We start from the raw sequence: 25,755 nt of genomic DNA, 5'->3' as shown, positions 1-25,755 counted from the left end.
AGAAAGACAGGAAATAATCCCAAGGACCCTAGTTCAGACAGACTAGAGAGAGTAGACTGTGCCTATCTTGCATAAAGGCTATGTCACAGTTCAGTGGGATCCTATACTTTGGTAGCTTCCCCCCAGCAGTCCCCTATGTGACTAAGGACTAGGATAAGAGTGACGGCTTCACAAAGGCGATAAGAGATAAAGTTTCTTCCTAGCACATTCAAAGACTCAAAAATCCAAAACTTAACTTCTCTGCTGTCCATCCATCCAATTTTCATTAAGAGCAATCTGAATCATCTAGGAAGCTTCAATGTCAAATGTTACCTTTATTTTTACCTTATCAAACCCATAAAATCACGGCCAGGGTGTGGTCTGGACATGGGCCTTGGTTAAGGTCACAAAAATTCTCAAATCAAATAAATGGGTTAAGTTAGAGCAAAGTTCATCAACAATAAGATGACAGAATTCAGGAAAAGTCGGCTTCCTTCTTGCATTTCAGGAAGGCTAGCATTGTTCCTAATACTAGTACATAGGTGTAAGTAACCTCTGAGTGGGTAATGCCACCAAACAAAAGCAACACCTTCAAAGTCTCTCCCAGTGACTAGAGGCAGCCAGACACTCAAACTGCCAGTCCTGAATTACGGCCTCTGAATGGTGAGGGCTTCACATTTCACTGATCAGGGCACAGCCCAATCAGAAGACAAACCCCTGCACTGCCAGGGACCAGCAAATCCGCTTTCTTCCAGTGTGCACATGACTGAATGTGCTTCTGTCCATCATCTGGGTCATATATAGTTCAATGCGAGCTGAGCAGACAGGGCTGCAAGGAAATCTGGCGCGGTTCAGTACCTCATCTAGTCTGGGTTCCAGTATCTAATTTTTTTTTTACTGACAAACTCATTTCTCTACCGGGACAGGATGCTGTGCTGGCTGGGAGTTCCATTTCTACAGCAAGAATCCTATCTGGAAACAGAGAAGTTGTCCTCTAAGCCACAGCAGCTCGAACTTTTTTGATTGTTGTTGCTGCTTTCTCCCATCACCCCCACCCCCTTTTGACAAAGATCCAACTGTAAAAAGTCTTACGTAACAGTTCAGGACTACTTCGGTTCTTTTACTGGGTAAGCACTTTCAATTTTTTTTTTTTTTTTTAACTAAAAACCATTTTAACATTGAATCTGTTGAGAGGCTTGACTAAAATCTTTTAAGTAATTTGTGTGGTGAAATACTGTCAGTGGATTTTTTTAGTCTCATTTCTGCACGTGCTCCTTTGTTCTCAGAACAGAAGCTTTTTATACACACCCCATAACGCAGCTGGAGAGAGTTATGAAGTCAGTTATTATAAGGAACACAAAGGTTGCTTTGCATTCTTTGCCTTTAGATAATTAATTTTGTATTTGTTTTCTTAAAACGAAGTATTAAAGAAGAGAGAAAGTGAATAAACAAAAGAATAAACTGTTGGGAGAATCTAGCAAAGTTTGAAGTTTTTACCACCTTTTTTCTATCTGTAGTTTTGTGTAGCCAAACACTTGTGCTGCCTGGGGCGGTGGGGGTAGAAGCAAGCGTAGACAGAGAGGAACTAAGCCAGACATGGACAAAGGCATGAGCCAAAACCAGACAGTCCTGGCCGTTCGATAGGCCAGCAGTGGGTGAGACAGGTCAGCCAGCTGCAGGGGCGGGAGAGGGGGGAAAGGGGCATGGATGTGTGAGGTGCTCATGCGTGCGATCGTGACTAGATTCTGAAACTGCCAGCCATTTTCCCAGCTATGCTTTGTGCAATCTAAAGGAATGCATCTCCTCTGAAGCAGTCTTGCCAGAGCCCAGTGATAGCGAGGAGTGTGATAAATACCACAACATATGTAATCAGAAAATACTGGGATCTGGGGTGGGCAAGAGGGAATGCAGAGGGTGTGGAAATTTTTTAGTGATCTGGAATGTGTGTTGAGTGACAGGAAGTGCCCCAAGCTCTCCCCCCCCCAACTCTTCTCAGTCGCCTGCTTTTGTCTAACTCTTGTAATCTACACACTACTGCTTACAAAGCTGTCTGAGTTTAAGACAAAAAGAAACATAAAAGGCTCTCCCGTGGCACAGTACCTGCAATATGGAAGGAATGTAAAAAGCATGGCCCTTTTTAAGCCTGTGGACATTTTTTCAGGCAACAGGAGAGAGATAATATAACAATTTCCCAAGGATAATGAAATTATGAATTATAGTCAAGCTTCCAAATCTAATTTTTAAAATCCTGATTCTGCTCTACTTACAAATGCTTAAGTTGGTTCCTAATTTGAAGGAGGCTTGTTTGTTTGGTTAATACATCGCATTTGAAGTTGTTTCTATTTTCTCTTTATAAATTTGTGCTTTGGGAGGAAAAAATGCAAATAAGTAGAATGCTCTGAAAAAAAGGAGATTTTTCCCTTCAATGGTTGGAAAGTATTTTAAAGGGTTGGTTTCTTGGAAAAAGCAGCTCCCTCTCTCTCAGTTTTGCAGGTATGCTATAAAGATAACTTTATGCCATTATAAATGTAAGGTAGAAAACTTTTGACAGAAAAAAATAGTGTTCTAAGAGAAAAACAACTTAGCATTTTCCCAAACTTCCATATTATCAACAGAAACACTAAAGAGAAAAGTAGCCAAATAGTTCAACGGCTAACTCTACTTTTGGAAGATGAAATGGAAAATTAAGTGTGAATAAAATGATACTTGGGAATGTTTCTACCTCCTACTACAAAAGATGTTAGTGGTCAGCCCAGGAGTTAATCTTTCCTAGTGTGGCTCTGAGCCTTCATGCCGAGCAGACGTTATTCACATGACGATTCAAAAAGTCCATTCATATATCTCACTACCTGGATTTGAATAGAAACCAGACAGCAATTCTTTAGTTCCAGCCACCATTCGCCCCACTGGACAATAGCGATTTGTTAGCACAGAGTCACAGGCTGTGGGACACAAAGCTTGGAGCTGCAAAAAGATGGGGGATTCAGAGAACAGGAAATTACAGGCCCGATGCACTCACTCCTGGCAGCTCTAAGAATACAAAAAAAAAAAAAGGCAACACATTGATGCCATGTTTAAGAGCTACCTCTAGCGCTTTTAACCACCTCCAATGTCATAAAAGCTCTATTGTTGGAGTACATAAAGTCACGAGTTCCATGTGCTCTCTTTTCTCACTACAGCGAACTTCATTCAATGCCTTGGCATAGTCAGAAAAATCAAAAGCACCCAGAGTCGATTAGTTGTGAGCTCTGATAGAAAGGAGAGGAGCATTTTACAACTAAAATGACAGAGAAAAATATGCTACTTAGTAACACATAATAAAATTAATATATTTTACAAATTATTTCATAAGGCCAGACAATCAAAATGAAACCAAATCTATCAAGACTCCAGGGAAATGAATTTTTCTTCAAAATATCATATGAAATCTACTATTTAATTCCATCAAAAGTTTCTTCAGAAGACATATATCAATTTAAAAACTCATCTTACACAGAACATTTCTGAGTTCTGGGTTGTATTTTCCAAAACAAAGAACTAAAATCAAAGCCCTGAGGATTTATTTTGAAATATTAGAAAGGAAAACTATATTTTCTTTTGTTGGTTATCAAATTATTATAGCTCCCTGGCTAAATTTAGAAACTGTCTCTACTTCCTTCTCTTTAGATATAAAAAATGAAATTAATGGACATTCTAGGTGAGGGGAGAGGGATAATTCTCCAATCTCAATGAGCAGTGGAAAACAGTTCATGGGTTCCTGTCCAGGCCCTCAATCCTCAACCTGAGCATCAAGGGGCCAGAATGGTGTCCATTTCAACAGGAGTAGCCCCTGCACAAGAAAGTTGTAAATGGTTTTGTTCTTCTGTGATCCATTAGCAAACACAAGTCCCAAATGATATCCTGAAATACTCATCAAATGAGATCATGAATAATCAAAAAGTGCTTTAGAAATATGAACTGTTCTATTCTATTTGGTCCTATGGCTTTAGGATAAACACATGCCAAAGTTTATGTTGCTGGAAAACCAATCAGCAACTTTTAAACTATTAATTATTGGGTTTCCTCAAATTCTATCATTACTTATCAAACACAAGAATCAATTACTACCTCAAACTGTGCTATAATCACATGTGGCTATTTTTATTTGAATTTAGTCAAAATTAAATAAAATTTAAAATTCGGTTCCACAGTTGCACTAGCTACATTTCAAGCACTAAACAGCCCCACGTAACTAGTGGTTATTATACTAGACAATGCAGAAACTGGACATTTCCAACTGCAGGAAGTTCTATTGGACAGTATTGATCTAGAGCATATTTATATCCAGAACACCTGTTTTCAACTGCACATCCAACTAGACATGAAAGAAAGTGATCTCTAAGCAAAAAATACAAGGACAAGACAAGGTAGCTAGCACTATGATACTTGAGAGATGTCTAAAAAAGCATTTTGAAAACAAAGGTTTCATTTTTTTCCTTGGTCTGTAATAAAGGTTATGAAGAATATTAAGACGGTAGCAGCAGACAGGTAGCAGTGGCCAGAGTAATTAAAATGTTCCAGAATGGCATTTAGTGTTATGACTACATGTCTTAACCTCCAAATCTACCATCAAATAATCAGACATGATAAACATGAATATGAGGTCCTTCAATTTGGATGCATTCTCAACCCATCCTATGCCTGCTAGATGCAAGAAACTGGGTCTTAGGGTCAAGTGCACATGGGTTGGAATCCTGGCTCTGCCACTTATTTACTACGTGATCCTGAATAAGTCACTTCCTCTCTTTGTCTCAGACTTCTCGTGTATAAACCACGAATATTAATGCCTTCCTGACAGTCGTTTTAAGGTTCAAGGATCATATATATAAAAGATCTTGAACTGCTCCTGGCACATTGGAAAACACCCTGGAAATGTCGATTCTGTAAAAACACAGTAAGGGCTTGAGGTTCAATTCATTGTCTGACACTCTTCCCAAACACAGAGAATGGAAATAGAAGGGTTCCAGGCTGCTTTATAGTACAGGCCATATGAAGATGAAAGCTGTCAACACTGCACAAAGAATCTCACAAAGTCTTAGAAATATTAGATGAACTGACTGAATGAATATAGGAAAATTATCATTTGAAAAGTGAGGTGGAACATCAGATTTTAATATCATGAGGTGTATTTAATACTGATACTAATTTAATGCTATTACATATATAAGAATCCTTTTCTTAAATTAAGAAATAGTATTTCCTGGAGACTTTTTTGGAATAAGCTTTCTACTAATTCTTCTTGGTGATTAAAACAGAAACATGAAAATTCTAATATCGCCTATGACTAAGAAATTAAAATAGCCTCCTGCAGGTATGGGAAAGAAAATTCATGTCTTTTAAAATCAAAGCCATACACTTGAAACTAACACAACATTGTAAATCAACTATACTCCAATAAAAAAATTTTTAAATAAAATAAAACCAAAGCCATAGAAGGAATTCCGAGGCAAGATCTATACTACATCTGTAGACTCATTTTAAAGTTGAAAGTAATCTAGCAGAAACTAGAAAAAGTAGGTGTTTCTTAATGATGATGCCAAATAACTGAAAAATGTTGAACGTGCCACAAAATCTTTTCAGAGTACGAAAGGCAAGAGATTTTCCAAAGCAAACAGCAGAACAACATTATAGGGGAGATAATGTGGTACAGTGTAAAATCTGAAAAGGTAGGTTCATAATCCCGGAAACTGGCTGGATTAGATATGACATGAAATTTTAGCTCTGCCACTATCTAGCTAGGCGATTTTTAACAAAGTCACTTCCAAGTCTTTGTTACCAGTAGTGATCCAAAAAACATATCTAGACTGGAGGCTAAATGACAGACAGCAATTTTGATTTGCAAGAGGGTATTCAAATATTTATCAAGCCCAGTGCTAGACCCAGGTTGAATGATGAACAAAATAGATACAGAAGCTGCCCTCTTGGAGCTGATAAGCTATTAACTGAGATAACCATGGCTAGAGGCCATCTCATTTAAAAAATGGTAGGGATCTGAGTTCAGAAACTCAGAGAACTCAGAAACTCAGAGAATGGACCCAATGATTTGGAGAAACTGCCATGCCATCCTTCGAAGCTGAACTAACATAGTTCATAAGAATATGAAAGAAGGTACACCCTCAGCTCCGTTTGATTCAAGCAAAGAGAGATAGTAAACTACAAGACCTTAATGGATTTCAAGCCATTATGGAAACAAAATACTGGGTTGGCCAAAAAGTTCCTTCGGTTTTTAAATAAAAATAAAAGACACATTTTTCATTTTCACCAAGAACTTTATTGAACAACGTATTCACCGTTTTGTTCCACTACCTTCTGCCATTTTTGAGGCAACTTTGTAATTCCATCTTCCCAAAACTTTTTAATCTTTTTGAGCAAAGAACTGTTCCAGGTGCCTTTTACAGTCTTCCACGGAATTGAAACTTTTTCCATTAAGAGAATTTTGTGGTATTTCCCTGGTGGTGCAGTGGTTAAGTCTCCGCACTCCCAATGCAGGGGCCCGAGTTCAATCCCTGGTCGGGGAACTAGATCCCACATGCATGCCACAACGAAGAGCTCACACGCCTCAACTAATGAGCCTGCCTGCCGCAACTAAGACCCGGCGCAACCAAATAAATAAATATTTTTAAAAACAACAAATTTAAAAATTAAAAAAAGAGAGAGAGAGAATTTTGTAAAGACCAAAATAAATGGAAATCCGAAGGTGCAACGTCTGGTGAATATGGCGGATGAATCAGAACTTCCCAGCCAGCTGTAACAGTTTTTGCCTGGTCATCAAAGAAACATGCGGTCTTGCGTTATCCTGATGGAAGATTATGTGTTTTCTGTTGACTAATTCCAGATGCTCTTCGTCGGGTGCTGCTTTCAGTTGGTCTCATTGGGAGCAGTACTTGTTGGAATTCATCGTTTGGTTTTCCAGAAGGAGCTCATAATAGAGGACTCCCTTCCAATCTCACCATATACACAACATCACCTTCTTTGGATGAAGACCAGCCTTTGGTGTGGTTGGTGGTGGTTCATTTCGCTTGCCCCACAATCTCTTCTGTTCCACATTATTGTACACTATCCGCTTTTCATCACCCGTCACAACTGGTTTTAAAAACGGAATGTTTTTCTTATGTTTAAGTAGAGAATTGCATGTGGAAATATGGTCAAAAAGGGTTTTTTTGCTTAACTTATGTGGAACCCAAACATCAAAGCGACTGACATAACCAAGCTGGTGCAAATGATTTTCAACGTTCGATTTGGATATTTTCAGTATGTTGGCTATCTCCCGCGTGGTATAACGATGATTGTTCTCAATTAATGTCTCAATTTGATCGCTATCAACTTCAATTGGTCTATCCGACTGTGGAGCATCGTCCAGAGAGAAATCTCCAGCATAAAACTGCGCAAACCACTTCTAGCACGTTTGATCAGTCACAGCACCTTCTCCACACACTGCACAAATCTTTTTTTGCGTTTCAGCTGCATTTTTACCTTTCTTGCAATAATAAAGCATAATATGCTGAAAATGTTGCTTTTTTCTTCCATCTTTAATATTAAAATATCTACATAAAAATTCACCAATTTTGATAAGCTGTTTTTTTAAATGCACACTGATACGACAGCTGTCACACTATAAGCTAACAAAATCGTTTCGAAAGAGGTTAAAGACAACTAAGCGCTACTAGAACCATCTTACAGAAAAACCGAACGAAAATTTTGGCCAACCCAACACCTTCAAACAAACATAGGGTGGTTTCACAGTGACCATTACTCAGATCTGTGGCAAACCACTATCTCATACAAAAATTCAGTCTCCTTTTGACAGGTGATGATTAAAAACAAGAAAATTTCTGGAGGGGAAAGAGTAAAGGGTGTCTGAACGTAGAAAAACAATCCAGGAGCAGACCGTGATACACTGAAGCATTAGGTGTGATACATATTTCCCTTCACCCCCTTCCTTAAGACTAAATTCCTAGCACTTACCATTTCCTTTAATGGCGCATGCTATGACATCATGACCACACAGCTAGCTAGTACTCAACCCATGACTCAGCTAGCTCTTAGCAACCAAGAATATTTCAGACATGGATGATAAACATGAAAAGAAGGCAGGGCTAGGGCTAGAGTCAAAACCGGGCTTCTGTAACAATTTATCGTACAAACTAGTACCATGTCTATGAGGTATCTAAATATTAACCTCTCTTCCAATTGGAATTTAGTCTTTGTTGTCATAGGACTATATAAAGAAGTTGCTGTTAACAATAAAGTATCTCCATATACCACAATGGCACAATGTTATTTCCACAGAATCTGAGGTTCCCAGTACCCAAATCCCAATCAAGAAATTCCCATTCTTGTTCCTTGACACTTACAGAACTTGGGTTTCCACACAGATTTTTTTTTCCCCACCGGCAAGCACCCAATATCATGTGTATTTTGCTTTTCCTTTGTTCACTGAATAGCAAGGTCAACTGGAAAAGAGAGCTGGCAAATGTACTCAGAACAAATTATACAGTTAAATCAAAAAGGAGGCTCCCGGGCTTCCCTGGTGGCGCAGTGGTTGAGAGTCCGCCTACCGATGCAGGGGACACAGGTTCGCACCCCGGTCTCGGAAGATCCCACATGCCGCGGAGCACCTGGGCCCGTGAGCTGTGGCCGCTGAGCCTGTGCTCCGCAACGGGAGAGGCCACAACAGTGAGAGGCCCACGTACCGCAAAAAAAAAAAAAAAAAAAAAAGAGACTCCCAATCTGGTCATCTGTTACTATGACCTAGATTTTGTTAGAAGTATCTCCATTTGGCTTTCTAATAGTATTACATTTTATCAGGCTCACTTCTATGTATATCCTATATTACTAGAACAGACAATCTCTTCTGCTTGGCCACCTAAAAGCTTCTAGGTATATAGTTCATTCTTTCAAAGGCTATCTGTTGAATGCTTAGTATATGCCAAGCGTTGTTGTAGGCACTGAATATACAATGGCAAACCAGACAAAGGTCCTGTCCTTCAGCATCATAGTCACAAAGACTGGAATCCAGTCTCAGCTTAAGCACTCACTGACTGCGTGACCCAAGACAAATCTGCCTTTCTGAACCTTAGATACCTCCTCTAGGAGAAAAAAGGGAAAATAATACTACTTCAAAGAACTGCTGTGAAAAATATGTTTGTCGGTGTCTAGCATAGTGCCTGGAATACCACAAATGTTTGACAAACATAGCTAAAGTTTTACAAATAGTGGATATTACTATTATCCATTCTGCTTTTATATCCATGTATATGAGAATCACTCTAGTTTTTTTAAAAAAATAACAGGTTTTAAAGGCTTATGTATATCTAAAATATTTATTTCAGATGTTGAGAGCTAAGCAGAGCAAGATCCATTAATGGATCAACTGCTACTTCTGATTACTGAAAAGTTTCTGGTGGTATATGCTAAACACAAGATAGCAAGAATACTGTGAGAAAAATACTTTGAAGTTGGGATGTTAATGGTGAAATGCATCACTACACTCACACAGATTTCAAAAGGTAGAGCACTTTATCTCCAGCAGTATTACTATTTCAGTTAATTTAATCAGAAATTGTATAGAAGAAACATAACTAAAATTTGGAGGGACTTCCCTGGTGGCGTAGTAGTTAAGAATCCGCCTGCCAATGCAGGGGACATGGGTTTGATCTCTGGTCTGGGAAGATCCCACATGCCACGGAGCAACTAAGCCCGTGAGCCACAACTACTGAGCCTGTGTGCTTCAACTACTGAAGCCCGCGCCTGCCCTAGAGCCCCTGCTCCACAAAATGAGGAGCCACCCCAATGAGAAGCCCGCACACCGCAAGGAAGAGTAGCCCCCACTCGCCACAACTAGAGGAAAAAAAAAAAAAAGATTTGTATTCTCAAGTCTACCAAAGCCATCAAGCAGGGCAAAGAAAGTATGCCTTTCCCCTAAAGATCATTATGGAAGTCTCACAGAGAAAGAAATGTCTCTGAAAGAAAATTCCTGGTTGACTATAGTGATATACTTTATAAAATAACTTATTTTTTCATCTTATAAAAATAGTATGCTTACTGAAGATAGACTGAGAAGCACAAAAAATATGAAGACAAAATGTTATTCATAATCTTAAAAAAAGTTATTCATCATCCCACTATCTAAAGATAACCACTGTCAATAAATTTCCCTCTAGTCTTGTTTTGTAGTTATCAGTGATTTTTAAAATACCAGGAGTTTTTGTCATTATATTCGTAACACCTGATCTATATAGAAATTTGGATAATAAAAAAAATGTAAAGAAAATCTGTCACCTATAACCCCACTTACAGAGAAAATTCTTACTAATATCTTGGTGTAGTTCATATACAATGGAATCAATTCTTTATATACAATTTTATATTCTAATTTGTTCCCTTAAAAGCATTTTTTAAAGTCTGTAAAAATGACATTTTTTTTAGATATCCAGGTGGTTTCTAGTTATTTTCTATTATAAGTAATACTTTAGTGAACATATTTATACAGAAATCACTAACTACATTTCTGATAATTTTTTTAGTTTGACCAATTTACACTCCTACTAACAGGAACTGATAGCACCTGTCTCACCCTAAGCTCATAACACTGAGAACGTGCTATACATAATTAGCTGGTACCCAAATATAATAAGGTTTCCATTTCTTCAATAATGAAAAAAGAAGAGTTCTAAAGGAAAACTCAAAGTGAAATAAGGACAAGAAAATAGAAGAAACTCCCTAGTAAGATAAATTATACACCCTTGAAAATGATAGGCAGTGGACAGAAATCTTGAAAACCTTCCAACAGGATACAGGGAAGCTGAACATTAGGCTCCCCAAATCTCAGAAGTAAAAACAAATCAAATCAAATCACTCTATCTTGTAGATGTGTTCATTACTTGGAAACAATGACATGAATCAAGAATTAATCCCTTTGTGAGAAAAACAACATGGAAAACTGTGGTGATAAATTAAAATGCACAAAATCAGTATTTTCACATCTGAATTATTTTCAAATTTTAGGAGTGAGCAAAGAGTATTAACTATGGATATAAATTTTTGGTTTCCCAAATTTATAATAGAAATTACTATAAATTCTTTTGTTTTTTCTTTTTTTGGCTGCGTTGGGTCTTTGTTGCTGCGCACGGGCTTTCTCTAGTTGTGGTGAGCATGGGCTACTCTTCCTTGCGGTGCACAGGCTTCTCATTGCGGTGGCTTTTCTTGTTGCGGAGCACGGGCTCTAGGCTTCAGTAGCTGCGGCACATGGGCCCCAGAGTGTGTGGGCTTCAGTAGTTGTGGCACGCCGGCTTAGTTGCTCGGCGGCATGTGGGATCTTTCCAGACCACAAATTGAACCCGTGTCCCCTTCAATGGCAGGCAGATTCTTAACCACTGCGCCACCAGGGAAGTCCTATAAATTCTTACCAAGACAAGAAAATAACCAATAATATCACTTACTCAACAAAGCTTTACTTAATGACAACTTTGTTTCAGGTACTTTTATGTATAAGAAGAGATCCAAAGTCATTAAAAAGAGTTCTTTCCTCAAAAAGCTTGCCTTTAGTATGCTTCCCAATCTGGCCCTCTTACATCATGTAACATTTGCCCTGCCTAATTGCTGAAACATTAAATATTTCAGGCCTTAACTAGAAAAAGGAAAACCTTTGAGGACACACACTGTACTGAATAATCAACGTAAAAATCAAAATTTCTTAAGAAAGAAAAAAAAAAGCCCAATGTCAGTAAAATCCAATTGAATAGATTCCACTTACATGGCCTCATACCAGCACAAAGTAATGTTTACCCAAGTACCTACAGTCAAGAGGAATTCAAACACTGACAGGAAGAAAAAAAACTTTTACTTCCCACAGAATAGCTAATAAAATTACTATCAGTTTTCATTTCTTTGTAATTTTCCCTGTAAATCCTGCTTAATTTCAGTCTGACAAGACGGATTTCTCCTTAAGAGAAAATGACGTCCCAGGTTTCCTGCAGATATTTGAGAATATGTATATCACACAGAAGAGAAATTGTCACAGTAACGGCATGGTCCAAAAATGAAAGCTGATCAGCTCGGTGTGAAAGGTCAGATTTCTGGTAAAGCTTCCCATCTGCTAAGACTTTGATACTTATATATACCTAATATGTTTCAAAAATACACCCTCCCCAAATAATAGCAAATAACATTTACCAAGGGTCTACTACATGTCAGAACCTGTGCAATGTTTTTCTAAACATGTCATTTAATAATCACAACCATCTACAGAATCCAGTACTGTTATTAGCACCTATTTTACTGATGAAGATATTGAAGCTTGGAAAGCTTGTCCACTGTCAAAACTGCTAAGAAACAGCACAGTCCAGATGACTGGTTCCTAGGGGGACTCCTCAGTTCACTATAGCAGTTTGATTTTTCTATGGTTTGGTGGGACTTTTTCCTTCTTTAAAATTTTTCCTTTCAAAGACTAGATAAATTTTTTCTGCTTCTAACTTTGAAAAGAACTAGTTTCCAGGATCACAAGAATATGGGACAGTACGATGTAATTTTACATATGATGAAAATAGATTTCTGAATGTCAGCAAGTATGCAGTCTAAACTATGCATGGAACTTTTAAAAATAGCTAGATATCATTTATTTATTAGGTTTCAAGTCTCCAGAAAAAGTAGAAAGAACTATATAATCTCTCTTAAAAATTTATTTAAGTATAAACAATATAGTCTAATTTGGAGAAATACATTCAGTGTTTGCTAAAATAGACTAGTGTCCATTGCACCATTGTTCTATGCTTATATTGTAATGTTATTTAAAAGGATATATAATATCTTAAAAGAACGGCATCTCTGGATTATTATATGTGAATGTGAAAGCCTGTTGTAAATAGTAAAGCAAAATTATCATTAACATTATTTTAAGGCACTTGTTCTGCTTTAATAGTTCCTAGAAATTCATGGTTACCTTTTGATAACAGGTAACTAGAATTCACCAGAAAAGATCCTTAATTTTGGGCAGGCAGTAAAATGTAGAGAAAAAAGCAGAGACAGTATGAAAACATGGGTTTAATCAAAGAATTTCTAACTAAAATTCTCTGAGCCTCAGTTGCCTCAGCTGTAAAATGGGAAAATACTAAGTTCCTCATACAGCTGAATGAGAGTCATAAATGACAAAGTGCCTCACTAAAAGTCATGATTCACTGTCAACAAATACAGATTGGGAACATGAAACAGTATGATCAAGAAAAAAATTAAGATGTGTATCTAGCTTGGGAGCAAACGGTGTACCTAGTTTGGGAGCAATAAGGAAACGGATGTGATTTAGGAACTAGTGTATTAGGGCCCCATAGTGAAAGCCTTTGTCAGCTGAAAGCATTTAGATTTTATTTAACGGCAGTCAGGGCATCAAGTTTTCAAGTCAAATTTGCATTTAGCCACTGGGTAGAAGGTAAATTAGAGGTGGGCGAGATTGGAGGCAAGGAGAATACTGAGGCTACTGCAATCATTCAGATGAAAGAAATGATGGTTTTGACCACAACAGTGGCAGTAAAGACGCAAAGGCTGTCACATGCTCCAACACAGATGAACCTTGAGGGCATTATGCTAAGTGAAATAAGAAGCCCGTCAAAAAAAGACAAGTATTGTATGCTGCCACTTATATGGGCTATCTAAAGTAGTCAAATTCATAGAAACAAGTAGAATGGTGGTTACCAGGGGTTGGAAGAAGGGAAAATGGGGAGTTGTTTAATGGATACAGGGTTTCAAATTTTCAAGATGAAAAAGTTCTAGAGATCTGTTGATCAACAATATGAACATACTTAACACTTATGAACTATGTATTTTTTTTTTTTTTGGCTGTATGCGGGCCTCTCACTGTTGTGGCCTCTCCCGTTGTGGAGCACAGGCTCCGGACGCACAGGCTCAGCAGCCATGGCTCACGGGCCCAGCCGCTCCGCAGCATGTGGGATCTTCCCGGACAGGGGCACGAACCAGTGTCCCCTGCATCGGCAGGCGGACTCTCAACCACTGCGCCACCAGGGAAGCCCTGAACTATGTATTTTTAAAAAGTTAAGATGATAAATTTTACGTTATGTGTTTTTTACCACAGTTTTTTTTTTTTTAAGATGCAAACGGGAGGCCAGGGCTTGTTTTGTTTTATTTTGACATTTTGCTCTATTCAACCTCTGAGCAATTCTCTTGCTGTTTTACTGAACTGTAAAATAACTATGGCTAAATGAGATCTGATTTGCAGGGCACCAAAGTTCCACTTGACCTCAAGTATCTTTCGCTATTACTTGTCATGCTACTTACTTAACGTTTCCTTCATTAAAATTGCTTTTTAAAAAAGCATGCTTAAAATATTATTGAAAAATAACTCAAAATGTGAGAAGTACTAAACAGAATAAAAGGTAAAACCCCACCAATTCTCTCACAACCCTACTCTTGACCCAAAGTATTATTGGTTTGGTGTGATTCCTTCCAGCCCTTTACTGTAAATTTTAAAAAGTTATAATTTAAGGCCTCTCTTAAGTGACTAACTCCAAGTCATTAACTAGAAATGGTCTCTTAACACAAGTCCTTGAGCCCTATGCTTCCCCTCAAACTTTTAACCAAGCTTCCGCCTAGCTTTTTAAAATTTGTGTTTGTTCCAGTGTAAAAAGTAAAGCACACTCATCTCAAATGTACAGTTCAATGAATTTTTACAAAGTGAACACACTTGTGGAACCAACACCCAAATCAAGATACAGAGTATTACTAATACCTCAGAAACCTCCTTTGTACCCCCTCACAGTCATTATATCCTCTCAGTAAACGTAACCACTATTCTGACTTCTATCACCACAGATTAGTTTAGCCTATTTTTGAACTTTACATAAAGGTAATCACATATTATATAATCTTTTGTGTCTGGCTCCTTTTGCTCAACATTTTGTATAGGACATTCATCCATGCTGCTGCATACTGTGACAGTTTGTCTGTACAGTATTCCACTTTACAGATTATACCACAATTCATTTACCCATTCTATTGTTGATAGATATTTAGTTGTTTCCAGTTTGGGACTATTACAAATAATGCTGTTATGAACATTCTCATAAATGTTCTTTCAGCATACACTTTATCCATTTTTGTTGGGTATATGCCTAGACATGGAATTGCTTATGTTCAACTTGCAAAGGTACTCCTGAAGAGTTTTCAAATGTTTGTACCAACTTACACTCTACTTCTGCTGGCAGAAGTTGAGTGTTACACTTGTTCTCTGCAATGCTTTAAATGGTCAGTTTTTTTGTTTGTTATTTTAATTTTAGCCATTCTGGTGGCCATGTGGTAGTATATTATTTTAATTTTTTTCATTATTCTGATATCTAGTGATGTTGATTACTTTGGGCCAGAGTTTGATAGGTATTTGGGAGGTAGATTTAATAAATCTAAGTGACCAACCGATTGAAGAGAAAGAAGAGAAAATCTAGAATGATAGAAAAGGGAAATATATTTAGAACAGGAAGAAGGGACAGAAAACATACTCATTTCTGAAATTATTAGATTTGACTCTGCCAATGGAAATGGGTGATACATGAGATTCAAGACTTGAATGCAACTACAGAGACTCAACGGGACAGACACATAAAGGTTCTCACATTAAAAATTAATTTAAAACAAACAAAAATCTCCAACACCACATCTTAGGTGGTAAAGAAAATAAACTTACAATCCAAGGGAAGCAAGATAAAGATACACTAAAGTGCAGTATTTCAAAAACAGAACCTCATAGATGCTTATGATTTTCCCCACTATAACTTCTAGAAATTCCTGTGAAGATAACAGAAACAAATCTATAAAGAGTGATGAGTCCAGCAAATGGAATTAAAGAAAAATTCAAAGCCTTAATAAAGGACAAGTTCACTAAATCAGATAGACAATCAGATAGACAAGTCTTCTTGTTCAGACAAGAAGACTATCTGTGACATCTCAAGTTTCTCTATTATGAGAACATGAAGAAGAAAAGAAAGGCTCACAATTAATCAACAAACTATGTGAGGATTAAAGACGAGAAACAGATTTGGAGCTAGGCTCAGTCTTCTGAGATTCGCCTTACCATTGGAATATCTATAGCTAATTATTGCTTCTCTTTAAGTATTATGTGGTATCAAGAGCTTGGGGTCTGGAGACAGGCAAACCTGTATTTAAATCTTAACTTTCTATCTCTCCTTAGCTATTTTTTTTTTAATTTTTTATTTTATATTGGAGTATAGTTGATTAACAATATTGGTGTTAGTTTCAGGTATACAGCAAAAATAGGCAAGAGACCTCCTTAGCTATTTTACTCCAGGAAAGTGACCACCTCTAGCTTCAGTTTTCTCATATCCAGAATGAGAATAGTAATGATCCACAGAACTACTGTGAACATTAAATGAGATAATACGAAGTAAAGCACTTAAATACAATGCCTGACCCATAGTTAGGTTCTCCATAAATGTTGATATTATCATCTGCAAAATGGGACCAATTCACATACCCATTAAGATTGAAAAGAAGTAAAGTGACATGTATAATGCCTAGCTATAGGAGGCACACAAATGGTAGATATTATTATTATCCCCTACTTTTAGGGAACTCTGTATCATTCAATGTCAAACTGCATATGAAATGGTATAGTGCACTGATTAAGAACACAATGGGTCTGAAACTCCTGAATTTAAATCCTGGCTCTGCCACTTAGCTATGTGATCTTGGGCAAGTTATTTACCTTACTTTGCCTTCCTGTTTTTAATCTGTAAAATGGAAAAAATAATAACCATCTATCTCACTGGACTGTTGTGAGGATGAAACAACCTTCTTTATAATTGCTTTATTTGTAAAGCTCTAAAAACAAAACCTGGAACATAAGTACTATATAAGTATAAGCTGTTATTATTTTAATACCAGCAGTATACATGTTTTGTCTGAGACTTCTGCATCAAAGAAATGGGGAGGGAATTCCCTGGCGGTCCAACTCCATGCCTTCACTGCTGAGGGCCTGGATTCAGTCCCTGGTCGGGGAACTAGGATCCCACAAGCTGCGCAGCACGGTCAAAAAAAAAAAAGAAATGGGGAAATAAGTTTGGACATAAACAATTTAACATTCTTCTTATGGATAAGAGAAGCCCAATGAAAATATTCACATACTCATCCTCAAAAATGGAGGGAAAAAGCCTGAAAGAATAACAAGTTATACACAAGAACTGTTATCACTACTAAGGAAATATGACCTCACCTGTCCAGAAATAGTTAGGGGGAAAAAAATGTGCTTTCTGGCTCTGCCCTAACTGTGCAACAATTCAGATGAAGGAAGCCTACGTTGCACAGAGAGAAGGAAATAATTTTTCCTACTTTTACCTTACAAGAGCCTGATAACCAACAGAGCTATCTAGAGAGACTGGTACATCCTCCTACCTTTTTTAGATAAAGACTGCTTAGAACAGAATAATCAATTCTGGAAGCTTTCTTAGAAAGGTCTTTCTGCATTATTCTGACATCTTTCCACACTCCACAAATCTTCATTCCTGGGCAAGTCAGAAGAGGTATCTAAAGAGGCAAAAATGCCAGCGAGTAGCATATTTTAGAATTAAAAGGAAATCCCATGCTTGTTCTTAGGTCACGATGTCAATCCTGTGGACTGGTTCTTGTAGCGGACTCACAAAAGAAACAAAATACTGAACTGCATCGACAACAAATAAAATCAATGAATTGTAGCTTATCTGTTCAAGAGTTTATGCCTTCTACCAGACTGTGGGCTTCTTGAAAAAAGATCTTATTCATCGCTAGCATCTAGTACATTGCCCAGTACACACAGAGAGTTCAATAAATGGTGACTGAATTTAGTCATTGAGCACCTCCCCCTTGTAAAAGGTACTATGTTAGGTGCCAGAGAGCCTGTAATGGTTCACTTATGTTGATGCCAAAACATTTTAGACTATTTAAAAATTAAACAAGGCCAGATTTGGTTAAGGAGCTGCAGCTGCAGTAGCACCCGCTCTCATCCCAGACTTAACTCCGAACAGCAAGGCTATCCTCCTCTGCATGCCTGTGGAAGCAAATTAAATACTTCCCTCAAATGATGGAGAGCCTCTTCCCATGCAGCTCTGGTGTGGTGTTCTTTCTGCTCAGCAAAGGAGGAAAACTCCAGAATCTCTGGTCATAAAAATGTGATGTTAGCAAGAACAGGTGCTGAGTAAGCCTGGTACGCTTCCAAATGAAGTCTTGCCATCTAGAATTCTGAATTGAGGATGCCAGACTCAAGACCATCTGGATTTGCTCCTCTGGCTTTGAGCTTTCTCTAAGAGAGGCCGGGAGAAAGTATGCTGTTGCCAGTATGTGTAATGTGTAATTGCATACTCAAATACTGTACTTTGGATAAGAGTCCAAGACTTGGCAAATGGATGGAATGTAGCACGTGGAACTTTCTGAATAGAGAACCATGCAAAGGGAAGGGATTCCTCACAAAACATAAACTAGGCGAGGTGTGAATTGCCCCTCAGTGTCACATTTTGGAAAAATTCACGCAGGATAATAAATACTTGGGAGTTGGGTGGGGCGGGGGGGGGGGGATGCTCAGAAGTATGTGAAAGGCAAAACAGCACCATTACCTCAGAAAGCAGTTAAGTTTATCTAACAATAATTCTTTATTTCCCCTCCCCCAATGAGATAAATATATCTGATTATAATTTGGTACATACAGAAAAAAATATCAAGCTGTGGACTCTGGCAGACAGATGGTGTTGAAATTAAACAGTGTGAGCTCTGGCAGCTGCACTATGTACTCTTTCAAATTCTGACATCATTACTCTGGTAAGGGCCCTGTACCAAGTTGGCGTGGGTTCTAATGTGGTTTAGAGAGAGAAGTTCTTGCCTTTTTTAAAAAAGATGACCTACAAATAGTCTTTTTCATACAACAGGGAAATAAGTATTTCCCTTTACCCCAGATTTTGTTTTAAAGGACAAAGCCATGTTGCCAAGGTATTAAGAAAGTGTTAGAAATGATTCTGAGATTTTAAAGGCCACTCAATACAAGCTCTAAAAAGACATCTAAAACAGTACATGAATGTCTCTTAAACTAGTGATTATCCTTTTGTGGTAATAAAGAGTCAATTACAAAGAATGCTAATTTTTTTTCATATTTATACTCTGACATTGGCAGCTTAGGAATCCTTTGGAGGCCAAGAATGGGGAGCCCTCCCTACTTCAGCCATGAGAACTTGGACAACTTATTTGACATCAGATCCTCAGTGTCCTCAAATGGTAAGTGAAACAGTAACATCACCCCACAAGATACTCCTCACAATACCAAATATATGGCAAATCCTCAATAAGTATTAGATAGACTTATGAAAGACCCTTTAAAACTGATGCTAAATTAGAACTTAATAGAGCTAAGTGGTCCAACTTTTCTCCACTCAGATTCAAGAATGGAAAGAATTTACACATAAGCTGGTTTTAAGATCAAGACCGGATTTGTCCTCTTTCAACAAGTGATATTACAAAAACAAGATTTCATTCTCCTCTCCAGTAATATCCAATAAAACACAAAATTCCAAATATGAAAAATGACAGGTTAAAGAAAAGAGAGAATAAAAAACCACTTGTAGCTCTCATAAAGTAGATGTAATTTGACTTGTTTAGAGTGACAGGATTTTTCATTTCATTTTTATCATGAAACATTTTAAATTTTCATAAAAACAGTGATAATAGTAAAATGAACTATCAACTCCTATTCAACAATGATCAAGATTTTGCCACATCTGCTTCAGAAAAGATTATTACTATTTTACTTTTTGAGGTATAATTTACATACAGTAAGGTGAACAAACCTTAAATAAGTCTGATTAATATTTACATATGTATACATACATGTAACTACCACCCAGAACAAAATTATGGAACATTTATAGCAGCCCACAGATTCCCTTGTAACCTTTTCCTCCCAATGTATCTAATACTCTGAACTCAGATAGCATTATTCTTCACTTGTTAGGTTTTCCTTTCACCATTAATATTCAGATCTAGGCTTTACTTTTCTGTTTTCTTAAATAGTTTGCCAATGTCTATTTCGATCGTACATTTTTTGGCCATAATGATCCCATTAAACATAAGAAATATATGCAAGACTCAAAGTAGTAATAGTAGAAACAGGCAAAAGACCTAAAAAGTGTAGTTTAAAAAAAAAGTCTACATATTTAGAATGCCCGTAGCCCCCCAACATTTTAAAGGGGGCAGAAGACTAAGAATGCTAGCATAAAAGTGACCAAAAGGAAAAGTGGAATTCATTTTGATTTAAATAAATCCTAAAGAAAATACACTAGACAGTTTTTTAAATAAGAAGGTCTGTACATTTCTAAGTTTTTTTTTTGTTTGTTTTTGTTTTTTTTTTGCGGCACGCGGACCTCTCACCGCTGTGGCCTCTCCCACCGCGGAGCACAGGCTCTGGACGCGCAGGCCCCGCGGCCACAGCTTACGGACCCAGCCGCTCCGCAGCATGTGGGATCCTCCCAGACCGGGGCATGAACCCGCGTCCCCTGCATCGGCAGGCGGACTCCCAACCACCATGCCACCAGGGAAGCCCCTCTAAGCCATTTTTAAAAGAACATTCAACTGAAAATTTAAACCCTTCATATGTTGATTTTTATTGCCTGTCAATGTCTGAATAAATCCCACCCCAATTACATTTTCTTTAAAGTTCACAACCATTTTAAGGCCATGCTCTCATGCCTAAAAGCTGACATTCTTCCTAAATGAGCCAGATCCCTACACAATATTAGACCTAGTACACATACAAATTTAAAGCTAATCAACAGCTTTTTCATGGAGTAAAGTCCTACGTTTGGTATGTACATCTAACCACCTGTCAGTTACTGCATAATTTAGTATTTCAATCAAATGACACAACCTAGTTGGATATATTTAGCAATATGCACCACTGTTAAATTAAAATAGTCATGTGACTGGACAACATATATACTAAATTACTTTGGTATATGCAAACCAAGCAATTCTAGGGTCAATTTCTAGGGAAAACAGTGGAGTGGGACAGCATATCTCAGTGCAGTGACAAATGCAATAACCACTACCTTATCAGAAGTGTTGTTGGAAGAATTAACTAAGATAACACAAAGAAAGGGTGTTACTTCTCTCACCTCCTCAGCACTCCTCACTCCCTTCGATTTACATGGACTAAGCTGTGATTTGCCAGAAATGCCCTCTCCTCACCTCTACATCCTAGAGCAACACAAATATTCTACTTCTAAAAGCCATAATTTTCATGAATTCATTTGTGTAACCAAGTATCTCTGAAACACTTAAGAATTGAACTTAGGGATAAATTCATTTAGTTGGTTTGCTTTCATATAACTTAGTTAAGACTCCACTGGAAATAAAAATTTGAGATGGTATTAAGAAAGCCCCAAAGGGAAGAACTCCAGCCCTAAGTACTTCCTAGAAACAAAAAGATAAGCTGAGGGTTTATTAGGAAGCAAAGACACCCAATTGGCATGTGGCTTACAAAGAACTGACAACTAGTCTCCTTTCTCTACCCAGACCTCAAGTTTCCACTCACAATGCTAGCTAAGCATTTATGGTTAGCCCCTTATACAGATGTTACTCTTTAAATAATCTTTTTATAGAGAGTATACAAAAATAGAACAATTATCATACTGGCTGCTTCTGATTACTGTTTATTTTGGAGACATAAATAACCCCCTGCCAGTTACTGGCTTTATTGTGACTGACACCTTATGGAGGGTGCTTTGATCTCTAAATTGATTTATTAAGCTGCAAACTGACTATCTCTTATGTTAAAAAGACTAGCAAGCTGAACTTCTACAACTTTCTTCCATCTGCCTTCATCCAAAAAGTATAAGATAGTAGTATCAACTCAAATCAGCAACCCCTCCCCAATTATCTTATCATAGAACCATCTCTCAGGAGCCAAAAAGGGTACTACTTAATCAACACTAGCAATATGAACAAAAATCTTCATATTTTCATTGCTTTTCAAACCTAGGAGTTGCAAATAAAACATGTGAACCCACTCCGCTCCACCAAAACAGATGCATACTGCAACTTTTAGAGTAGACAGATTATAGGGTTATTAGTCACATCTCAAAAGGAAATATTAAGCATATTTTAAAAACTAACTTAATATATATTTAAATGATTTCATTTATATACTATTTAAACAATGAATTAAATTTAATTCACTGTTAATAAAATGTTTATATAAATATTTATCAAGTGCCTGATACATATCTGAACAAAATGCTTGTTTTCACTGAGTTTACACAACTGTAATACAAGGTACACCATGAGAAATGTTATAGAATCAAGGAGGAAAGACAAGATACCAGGAAGATGTCTACGAAAGCTTTAGGAAAAATCTGGCATTGGGAAAATAATTAATTCTACCCAGTCCAGCCCATATTGCTTTCACCCCTCTGAGCAATTAGGCATATACTGGAAAGTTTGGCAGCAGACAGACCAAGGTTCTGTGACATTGAGCAAATCACACCCCCTATTAGAGTCTCATGTATAAAGTAAGTGTAATACCAAATACCTGGCAGAACTGTCGTGAAGATTAAATGTGAATGATTAACATATTTATATAGATTTTTATATACTACATATACATATATAATACATACCTATATACTTTATCTATTTATACAAACTTGATTGTAAATATATACTTACATATATGTGACATGTTGAATACAGTATATTTATGTGTGTGTGCATATATGTATATGTACATAAAATCACAATGGATGGTGAATGTTAACTAAGCCTAATGTGGTAATCATTTCACAATATATGTAATCAAACCATCATGCTGTACACCTTAAACTTACACAGTGATATATGTCAATTATTTCTCAATAAAGCTGGAAAAATTCACAATGCCTGACACTGAAAGGATGCTCAAGAAAAGGAAGTATTTATTATAAATACCTACTAAACACTGAACCCTATGCCAGGTACTATTCACCTCTGCATCTGGACAGCCCTTGATATGTTGTTTAACTGCTTATTTTCCCCAAGATCATAAAAGAGCAAATCCCATGTGATTTACTTCTTATCTACCCACAAAGAGATAAAACACACATAGTAACACATGTCCAACTGCCATCTGTTAAGTAAATTGAATTAACTTCGTTATATAAAGGTAACTGAACAAACAGAAGGATCAGCAAGACTCAGAAAATACACGGTGTTTACCATGAGAACATAAAAAAACTGACTTTTTAAGTATAGCACAAAAAAGAAATTGTTAGATATATTATTTAGGTAATTTATATTGATTGATCAACCTATACTGAGCTCCACTACATGCAAACTAAGCCCTTTGGGGATCCCAGAACAGGTTGTCTTCTCTCCAGCAGCCTACAGCAGCCCTCTGAGTCTGATGGGATTAAGGAAGTTTCTACCACTTGCCTAGAGTTTCCTAACATTTGGAACTCCACAGTAGTGGTTCTCAAAGTGTGGTTCATAGATGTCCCCAAGACCCTTTTCATAGAGTCTGCAAGATCAAAGCTATTTCTGTACTAATTATAAGACATTATTTTGCCTTTTTCAATTGACATTTGCACTGACGGGGCAAAGACAGTGTTAAGTTAAATCGCTGGCCTTAGCACTAATTAAAGCAGTGGCACCAAAATATACTGATAGTCATTGTATTCATCACTGCCACACACTGGGGGGTACAGGTGCGGCAGGGGAGGGGGGAACCCAGACATTTTAACTGAAGAATGTCTTTGATGAAGCAGTAAGATTTATCGGTTTTATTAAATCTTGATGCTTGAGTACATAATTTTTTTATATTTTGTGAAAAAAATGGAAAGTACACATAAAGCAATTCTACTGTACACTGGCTGTCCCAAAGGAAATGCACTTTGAGCTACTGTTTGAGTTGTATACTCAACTAGCCAATTTTTTCATGGATCACCAATCTACTTGAAAGAACAACTAACAAAATTATGGTAATTCAGACTTGGATGGCTGACAGATTTTCTTGAAAATGAACAAAGTGAGCATGTCATTTCAAGGAGAATAACTGACAGTCTTTGTTGCCAATGATAAAATTCAAGGCTTTAAACAAAAATTAGAATTTTGGAAAATTTATATCTGCCACTGTGTGCTTCACACAGCTTCCCAATATTTAAAAGTGTTTCCAGGGACTTCCCTGGCTATCCAGTGGTTAAGACTTCGCCTTCCAATTCAGGGGGGTGTGGGTTTGATCCCTGGTCAGGGAGCTAAGATTCCACATGCCTCACGGCCAAAACACCAAAACATAAAACAGAAGCAATATTATAACAAATTCAATACAGACTTTAAAAATGGTCCACATCAAAAAAAATAAATAAATCTTAAAAAAATAAAAATAATAATATATACAATTATCTGAAGAAACTATTAAAATTCTCCTCCCTTTTCCATATATATGTATGGATAGAGGCCAGATTTTCTTTGTATACCTCAGCCAAAATAACATATTGAAACAGATAGAAAGCAGATGCAGATACATGCAGATATGAGAATTCAGTTGACTTTTATAAAGCCAGACATTAAAGAGAGCTGCAAAAATATAAAATAATCCCACAGTTCTCACTAAGCTTTTTGGAGAAAAAAATAACTACTTTTATACTTTTTTTTTTTTTTTTTTTTTGCGGTACGCGGGCCTCTCGCTGTTGTGGCCTCTCCCGTTGCGGAGCACAGGCTCCGGACGCGCAGGCTCAGCCGCCATGGCTCAAGGGCCCAGCCGCTCTGCGGCATGCGGGATCTTCCCAGACCGGGGCACGAACCCGTGTCCCCTGCATCGGCAGGCGGACCCCCAACCACTGTGCCTCCAGGGAAGCCCTATACTTACTTTTATTTTAAAATGTTATTTATGTTGGTATGTAATGGGTTTGTTTTTATTTCAAATGAATTAATAAATATTTTAATTTCTCCGTTTTAATTTCTAATACAGTAAAGTGATAGCTATAATCCAAATAAACAAAAGCTCCTGGAAACCTCAATAATTTTTACAAATGTAAAGAGTTTTTGTATGACAAGAGATCTTAGAGATCTGACCTTGGGTTTGGTTGATATAATTTTTCTTAATGGAAAACTATGAAAACTGAAGTAACATACAGCATAGTCAAGACTGGGTCTCCTGATTTCAATTTTACATTCATTCTGGACCACGATTCCTGAATTCACTAAGACAATAATTTAGAAGCCCCTCATTCCATTCTTCCCAGTAAGCAGGAAGTTTGACCAAATAATTAATTACAATAGTAACAGTAACTGAAATTTGCATGTTATGTCCTAGGTATTTTTATACTGCTGCTTTCACTTAATTCTCACAAGCCTGTTATATAAGTACAATTAATTACTAACCTCTAGATGAGAAGCAGGAGTTAAACCAGAAGTCAGAGAGCTACTTAATGGCAGAGATGGGATGTGAAAATAACACTTCTAACACAGAGATATATCAGCAAAAAAGCTTTCTCGTAACTCTCAATCAAAACATTTGTGTGGTCACCAGCAGGGGCATTTAGGGAAATACAGGACCTGTGACTCTGGCCCAGTACACCTTCAGATGTAGACAGAACAAAACACTAGCCTGGAGTATGGCCACACAAATTTAGTTCTACACTAAATGGCAAGAAAACAAGCAAATAGGGAGATGTGCTAGATATATAACCAAGTGCCTCTCTTCCTCACCCATCTAGCGACTCTACCATCACC

General features: G+C 37.3%; 1 protein-coding gene and 1 long non-coding RNA gene across 3 annotated transcripts in view; one reads left to right on the top strand and one right to left on the bottom strand.

The window, feature by feature from the left end:
* NR6A1 (nuclear receptor subfamily 6 group A member 1) overlaps positions 1-25,755 on the bottom strand; it is a 204,422-nt gene that overhangs the window by 115,944 nt on the left and 62,723 nt on the right. The window lies entirely within an intron of this gene.
* The window catches only part of LOC116755789, a 39,052-nt gene continuing 14,022 nt past the window's right edge, over positions 726-25,755 (top strand). The window contains exons 1-2 of the long non-coding RNA XR_004350463.1: positions 726-1,106; positions 19,172-19,272. This is a non-coding gene — a long non-coding RNA (uncharacterized LOC116755789). The remainder of the gene's footprint in view (positions 1,107-19,171; positions 19,273-25,755) is intronic.

Source organism: Phocoena sinus, chromosome 6 (assembly GCF_008692025.1).
Source record: "Phocoena sinus isolate mPhoSin1 chromosome 6, mPhoSin1.pri, whole genome shotgun sequence".
NCBI classification, from domain to species: domain Eukaryota; kingdom Metazoa; phylum Chordata; class Mammalia; order Artiodactyla; family Phocoenidae; genus Phocoena; species Phocoena sinus.
Note: the sequence above shows the minus strand (reverse complement) of the source record. Positions and strands in the feature narration are given on the sequence as shown.